The sequence below is a fragment of the Amblyomma mixtum genome, chromosome 5 (genome assembly GCF_055824585.1).
Source record: "Amblyomma mixtum isolate Tamu chromosome 5, ASM5582458v1, whole genome shotgun sequence".
NCBI lineage: Eukaryota > Metazoa > Arthropoda > Arachnida > Ixodida > Ixodidae > Amblyomma > Amblyomma mixtum.
Genome location: NC_143016.1, coordinates 26107396 through 26115673, shown reverse-complemented (window position 1 = coordinate 26115673; position 8278 = coordinate 26107396). Strand labels below are relative to the sequence as shown.

The 8278-nt window shown below is 46.7% G+C and overlaps 1 protein-coding gene across 1 annotated transcript in view; it reads left to right on the top strand.

The window, feature by feature from the left end:
* The first annotated feature begins 1823 nt into the window (after window positions 1–1823).
* Window positions 1824–8278, top strand: part of LOC149341558 (uncharacterized) — a 125058-nt gene continuing 118603 nt past the window's right edge. Inside the window, exon 1 of the mRNA XM_089541992.1 lies at window positions 1824–2162. The gene's annotated coding sequence lies outside the window, so the exon portion shown is untranslated. The remainder of the gene's footprint in view (window positions 2163–8278) is intronic.

The window sequence follows — 8278 nt, the reverse complement described above, 5'->3', positions numbered from 1 at the left end:
TCCGCTCGGACGAACTCGTGTCTGGTCTTGTTGAGATGATCGAGGTTCTTCAGGTTATCGCAGTTTCCCCTCCGGGCTTTGTAGATGGCAATCCTTCGCGTCTGTTGTTCGGTCCTTGACTGCATATAGGTTGAAGAAAACTGAGTTAACAGGACATGAAAGCGGCACTGCGAAACCTTCTAGGTGTCACGTACAGTGCAAACACTTTAGTATGACCAAAACGATTTAAGTACGTTTTACACTTGAGCCTCTTTGGAGTTTGGTCGGTTACCCCGAGGACATCTGGCACGGCGAGTCGGAACACGTGGCAAATAATCAATTCCAAAGTTCTTTTTTTGCTGCCTAGACTGTCAAATAATAGCATCACTTTTTCTGAGCCGTTTTTCAGCGTGTCTTACAACAACTAAAGAAAAATTTCCGTGTTAAAGCGTTTCCTCCTTACTTAAGTGACTGCATGCGCTGGTGGCATTTTTTGTAGTACATGCTCCAAGGTACCGACTTCCCTCATCCTCTCTCTTTCTCTGTTGTAGTACATAATTATATTTCTTGTTATCGAATCTTGTTTCGGTATAATGAGACATCTCGTTGTGCACTGCAGCATACTGCTGTTCATCCTCAAGGATAAAATATTCAACATTCTTTAGTCGACAAGAAAACTGTCGCCATCCAAGTGGTGCAGTTTTTTTCTTGAGGACGGGTACATTTTTTTAGGCGTATCTCGAGTACAAGGATCTTGCAAGCAGCTTCAATTTTTCCTGCGCGTGTTTTATAGAAGGTTTATTTTCTATTTTTTTTGCAACATCCTCTGAGGAGAAATCAAGAGACCAATGTGATTGGAATCGACAGTTAGTTGAAGCTGTTTATTGACGCCCTTCACGACCGCAGCAGAGATTGAACTCAGGCATTCGCTTTCCTTAGTAGAGCGACCAGGATATTTACAGTGTCCTCAATCGCGCACCGTTACTTCAACCTTTGTCAGGATCCCCGCAACAAATACATTAACATATGGTGAAATGACACCGGGACACACGCCATGAACATACGTATCTGTCGTGTCTCATCATATTTACGGCTTCCCATTACACCTTCTCCTGAAAGGCCATGAAAGGACGAAACCACCGTGGAAGACGCAGCAACAGAAAAGGTGTTGCAAGCAGCCAGCAACAACCAGCTTGCTGACGAAGGCACAAGAAGCCCCTCTGGGTTTCTCGTCCATTCGAACAGCCGGCGCCGCGGACGGAATGAACGGCCGGCCGTACGTCTGGGCCGACCGGGAGTTTGTCACCGCAGCGACGAAGCCGTTGAGAGCTGCCCAAAACCTCTATAATCATGGGGAAAGGGCAAGAAGCGGGGAAAAAAAATAGTACGGCATCATTGTACGACTGCCGAAACACGAGTCAGAGCCGCGTTTGTGTGGCGTGCGCTGAATCACCCCATCTCCGGTCTGACCGCCGTTGGCTGCTGGAGCTGTCTTACTTTTACGCGCGGCTGCTGCGGCTGGTGCTGTTTCTTGCTTTCGCTGCGTTTTGCCTTGTTTGCTTCCTTTGGCACCTCTGCTCGGTGCGGTGGACTCTGCGGATGGCTGACCACGGAGAGGAAAAGCCCAACGCGGGAAGCCCTCTCGCCCAGTAGTTGCCCTGCCTCCCCTCCAGACTCCCAGGTGTTGTTCGAAGCGCGCGCACTTTCCACGTTACCCTCACCCTCGGTCTCCTCCCGGTGAGTCGCCGCCTCTGCCGCCGCCCGCTGCTGCCGTTGCACGGACGCCGGACGAAGGCGAAAAAACGCGTGCTCCTCGCGTAACGCATTTGCCGAGGTGCGGGCGCTGATGCATGCCGCCCCCTGAGTGTCCAGGCGAAGTTTGGTTTCGTCATCCTCTGGTGGGGCGGTGGATCGCTCTCGGAGCTCGTGCAGAGAGCGCCGTTGCGTGCGCGCCTCCACCGAGGAGGCCAGGAGCCCACCTGTCGGCACAACCCAGCCCTCGGATACTCGCTTTCTGGGCGACCCCTGTGCACGTAACGGATTCTCGAGTGTGGTGACCACGCGCTTCTTGTGGCGGCGCTTCTGGGAAAGATTGCTCCAGCTTTGTGACAGTCTCGGCACTCTTGGCTAAACAACGAGCTGGCACTGCCACCGGCTAACTTGGGAGATATATTCTGCGTTGAGTGAGTATCTTTCTTTAGTACAAAAGTTTTGAGACTGTGTTTATACCACATCAGTTTTGATTGCGTACGGCAAACATAACACCGGCGGGCTGCATGGCCCATGCTCTGTACTTTATTGTAATTAATATGTGCGTATGAAGAACTGCGCATGGTGTGGTCGGGCAGATTATGCCACGCTTGCCTCATCAACGTAGTGCTCACGTTGCTAAAGAAGATGGAAGAAGACATCCGCATATTTGAAGGATAACTATCTGACTCATGGTGCCTCGGTTCCGGCGCGCTACATATATATTTAGCGTAAAAAAATACACCTGAACTTTAATGTGTTTGCACACCTTGTCAACGTACACACAAATAATTTGTAAAACTGCCTTCCAAACTACCCACCTCCTCTACACATCAATTTTTATTTTCTGTTTTTAGACGCCCCGTAAAGGTCTCCTGCGACGCGTTTGTATACTGGCGTGTGGACCTCGAAAGACCTTTAATTTTTTTTTTCCCCGTTTGTGAGATCTCTCCGTTGCCTTTGCACAATTTTCCTCCTAATGCAGCAACGTCAAAAAAAAAAGCTATGGTTTTTCTCTTTGCCACTCACAGGGTCGACCTCCTTAGCGCTCCATGCACCAAAGGATTCGAGAATTTGAGGGGAACAGAAAACGTAACCGCCCATTCCAAGCGGCTAAATAAATAACATCAGATCTTTACTTGCTATTTATGTGTGCGGAAATAAACATGCAAAGCCCCCGAGTAAAAAGGGTTCCCTCAAAGTATATTGGTAAGTTTATCGAACGTTCACCAGGATATGCCATCTAGCCTTTTCAACTTTACACGCTTTTTTTTCGCTCTCTGTTGTTCTACATAAACTTTCTTGTTGTCCTTTTATTGAAAGCAAAAAGAGACGGTTGTACTGGCTGTAGATCTGTATGTAAATGCGCTATGCACTGGAAGAATTTTTTTTTTTTGCATTGTCCGGTGTTTGTTCATTTTGCCTTTCTTCTGTAAGCTTTTAAGGAGTTTGAAAGTGTGGTGCCTTGTTAGCTGCGCTAAACATTCCTTAAGCCTTCCTAACTATAATATAAATATGCTGATTTCTTGTGTATTTATACCTTTAAGCTTTTCTAGAATTAAATTGTGAAGGTTTTTTGACTGTCCCATAGAAGTAGGTGCAACCTAGCCTGAAAATATTTTCTACTTTTAAAGTCAGTCTGGAATTAATAAGAACAAGCGTGCATGATTACAAAGCGGCTACTGCGATATTAGAGGACCGCAAAATTGTCGCAGACAAACCAGCCTGATTCCTTACAAGGTTTCAAGTAGGCTTTTTATTTGCATGATATTAAAATTTAGGTACGACTCGTCAGCAGTCACTCTGAAGCCCAAGAACCAACGTGTATTTGCCAAAGGCCAGATATGCAACAAATACAGCAAACAATCCGTGACTGCGATCGTGCAAGGTGGAACCTGATTCCTTCTTAAAAAAAAAAGCCCTAATTGCCTGTTGCGAACCCATTACGACTGTGGTTTTTGTTCTGCTGTTTTTTTATACCCGGTTCATTGCCCCTGAAATCCCGCCATATCAAGCCGCATTCCATTAAAAGCGTGCAGTACCTCGCTGAGTGCATCGTTTCTCAGGCGAAAGAATGTTGAGGATTCTCTCTCGCGAAGTACTGAAAATCAAAACTCTCAGAGTCAGCAGCAGCGTCTTGGTTAGCAGCAATCAGCAGCGGAAACCGCTTGGCGCCTCTTTGTGGCCGCCGCTACAGAAAGAGGCTGTCGCACGTACGCGGACATCCGGTGCGCCGACAGCATTTCTCCCAGGAGCCGGCAGCTCCTGCATTGTGCCCGTCTCCCGGTTAATTGTTAAGGACAGGGCCGCTAAATGCTGCCCAATGGCGACATCTTCCTGCGGAGACTCCAGGAGAGTCGCGTAAGAAAGGAAACAGTGGCTGTGGTCAAGGCCGGCGTGACTCTTCCGCCGAATAGCCGAGGTCGCTGCTAATACGACGCAGCGCGTGTGTGTGCGCATCCAAATCGAGCGTAAGTTCTGATAACGGGAACACTGAAGTTTCAGTCGCGAGAATATCTCGAATAGGCATATGCCGCTACATCTCCTGCGAAAGTACTGCTGGCAACCAAAGACGAAGAAATGATATCGTCCGTGACGTGAACTCAGCTCGTGTACAGGTTATAAATATAAGAAAAATTGCCCCTTTGGTGCCGTTTTTACGCGATGTAAATTGCACAAACACACATACAAGTTAAGATTGCTTTAGAGCGTACAAAGCAACAACAGCCAATCTAACAAAATAATCATAACGCAGTACTGCTGTTCTATTGCTACTCTATATAACCGGTAGCAAACGCGATTTCATGATACCCAAATTGTATTCCCTTTAATTTTTTTTCCGCATTGAAGCTGTGTGCTATCTGGGGTTTTAAAAAGGTGAGGTAACTCATCAAACATGGATTGCAAGACTGGTAGCATCGTGCGGTTTGTGGTAATTATGTGTCCTTGTCCCACGCTGGGAGCGTTCCACACACTGAACATTGCAACGTTCTGCTATAAGAACTGTGAGTGCTTACACTTTTTCTCTGTTTACGTGAACTGAGACAAACTGAAATTTACCGCCACTTGAATTAGCGATGCAGTGATGCCGTCACGGAGGTGTAAAATGTGCGCTCATCTGCGTGATATTTGCAAGGTAGTCTAACGTTATGCACGGTGATTTTTAAAGTGGAAAAAAATTAGCGTTAGGGTGCATCAATGGACTCGCAACGCCTGCGTAGTATTCGAGCACAGCATCCTACGTGAACACATGAAAACTCGGAAAGTCTTGAATACGTTAAAGTCTGTCAGGTAATATCGACCCGAGATGACGTTCCAAACGGCGCTTTAGTTCCATCTATGCTCCCCTTGAACGTGACGCGGATTCCGTCGTTCACTGATGAAACCAAGCTGCGATCAGCTTGCTGGAAGCGCACGACTACATTGCCGCCGGAGAAAATGCCAGTTATCGTCGATGCTCCCAAAATAATGGTTACTAATTTTGGAGGGAGAAAACGAAGTGGTTGAACTCACTGACTGGGTTACTAAGGCCCCAACGGTAACGATCGAAGCCCGTGACCTTCTTCCGGAAGGAGAATGGAGAGAGAGAGGAAGGGAAAGGCTGGGAAGTAAACAAGGCAGTGCCCAGTTGGCTACCCCACAAGTGGGGAGGGGGATGAAGGAAGCGCGAGAGAAGAGTGAAGGAAAGTTCCGTTCAGTGCTTTGTCATTCAGGCAAAAATAGTCTGTGGATAAAGTTTCTTTCTGCATTTATAGAAACGCTCCCAAAAAGTATAGAACCTGTGCCAATTTCACAAAGACATCTTCGTGAAAACCACTCCTAAATGGCTCGATCCTCAAGCTCGATACCTACTCGGTACCTTTTCCCTATCAATTTCTAGCTTTTCCTATTGCTGAAAGAGCCTTTCTGCAGTCGCGCATTTTCAATCCGCTCCGCTCTTGCCTGAGTGATTTTGCAGGGGGCGAAATCGACCCCTCAAAAAGCGCTTGCGGCCGCCCCGCGTTCATGGAGCCATCGCTACGAAAGAGTAGCACTTCAGGATTATCGGGTTGAAAAATTAAGGAAGGGGCTTCCTACATCACGAGCTTCTTTGAAAGTAAATTGGAGGCATCAGAAGATGAGCTCATCTCGTTCAGCCAACCGCAAACAAGGATCCGTTAAGAACCGTTTAGAAACTCTTTCGAGTCTCCGCACATCGCCCGCTCTAAAAGCGACATATGACTCAGATATACATTGGACAAAGCTTGATGACTCAGAGAAAGCCGAGTGGCGGTGGCGATAAGCGCGGCAGCCCATTAGCGAGCTTGACCCGACTCTTGAAAGGCCAACACTTTGTTCTCCGAAGGGTCTTAAGGTCATGGTCATAGGGAAAGGCACAGCGAGAAGTGTATTGTACAGGAGGTATCTCATGAGCAGCTACGTCATCACCCTTTTGAATAGCTCACTTTTGTTCGTAATTGGTGCCTTCTCAAAACACACACAGACACATGCATGTGCGTGCGCATGCGCGGCCGAAACGTCCCAGAAGAAGGCCGGGCCGCATAATATATATATATATATATATATATATATATATATATATATATATATATATATATATATATATATATATATATATATATATATATATATATAGGTTGCGAAAGCGTGAAGTACTAGACTGCTTATAAGAATATATAGCGAAGTATACGCTTCGTTAAAGGAAACATATTTATTCTACTCGACGTTTCGATCGGAAGACCGACCTTCTTCAGGAGTCATCCCATCCACAGGTCATCCCTACACAGGTAAGAAGGTCGGTCTTCCGATCGAAACGTCGAGTAGAATAAATATGTTTCCTTTAACGAAGCGTATACTTCGCTATATATATATATATATATATATATATATATATATATATATATATATATATATATATATATATATATATATATATATATATATATAGTTTTTCTATGATTGTGTAAATGGCTTCAAACTGAAAGAAGGTACGCACATCACCCCTGGAATTCCCTGCTTGGGTAGCGGCAGCGTCTTCAGCCGGGTGCAGGAGCTTGATCTGTGTCCCCGGGTCGGAGTTGTGCATAAGTCTCTCCCAATGATCAGAGTCGGTAATGAAGTGACTCTCGCGTGTAGGCACAGCAGGAAGTTCCAGATCATATGATTTAGATCGGTTTTGCTATCCTAATTTTTGCATTTGTCTCAGTAGAGTCTTTCCGAATAGAAGGTGCGCAATTGGGGATTTGAATAGGTGTTAGTTTGAAGTTTACGCCGGGCTTAGGCTTGTCGTTTGAAGAGCGTTTTATCTGCTGAAAGGAGCCTGAGTTTTGCAAGCCTGCAGTGCTGCATTTCTCTGTAATAAAACACCCTATCCACGCCGGAGTATAGGGCGGGCGGTCTACACGACCTAGCTCGGCGGGACAATTCTCGAGCTAGGTTATGAGTCGCCTCATTACCAGCATGGGAGGCATGAGTAGGCGTCCAGATCAGGCGAATACGCCGCGTGGGCTGAGAATTTTGCAGAATCCCTGCTGCTTGTGGGGAAATTCTTCCCAACGTGTAGTTATGCATCTCCAGTTTTGAGTCGCTGACAATGGTTTCTGCCGAGGATCCCGCAGTGGCTAGAGCAACGGCTGTTTCTTCTCCAAATGCGTGTGCTTAGTACGTATTGTGCCCACAATTATAATTGTATCATGATCTGTGGTGACCACAGCTACCATCTTGTAAGCCGAGGAATCTGCTGCATCTACATGTACTACAGAGGTGTCATTAAGAAAACGTTTTCCCCAACAATTGGCTCTCTTTGCACGACGTTCAGCGTGGAAATCTGGGTGCATGTTCCGAGGTATTGGAGGAATGACCAGAAGCTGTTGTATATGTTTGGGAAGGTCAGTTGTTGATCCGCCTTGTCGTTCGTATGTTATAATTAGTGTGGACAGAATGGGTTTGCCTGCTGGTGTGGCCGATAGCCGTTCGTATTGCGAGATGGTCACCGCTTCAATAATCTCACTTAGGTTGTTATGAAGACCGATGCCTAACACTTTCTCAGTCGCTGTGGATGGGATGGGTAGCCCTACTGCTTGCTCGACGCATCATATGATTATGGCTCCCGCTTTCTCTTTTTCGCCTGACTTGAAATGTAGGTAACGGCATATGTAAGCTATGCGGCTGATCACGCAGGCTTGTACTCAACGGTTAGTAATGCTTTCCCTCATGCCCGAGTGGTGGTTACTAATGCGGCGAATGAGTCGCATAATTTGCTGCGAGGTTCCCTGAAGTCTTTAGATCGCGTCGCCATTCAAGCCGTGTTCCTGTAGCATTAGCCCAAGAGTTTAATTTTGGGTACTTGAGGAATCAAGACTCCGCGAATAGTGAGTTCGATGGCTGGTGGGGGTTGAAGAGAAAGGGTGAGAGGAATGACCCCTGTTGGGTACCCTTGTTGCCGAGGGGGAAGTCGTCCGAGTGAAGACCTCCTTCTTGAAAGTAGGCCTTTCTATCCGACAGAAAGTCGCCGCTATAGTTAAAGGTGCGTGCTCCCAACCCAAGTTTG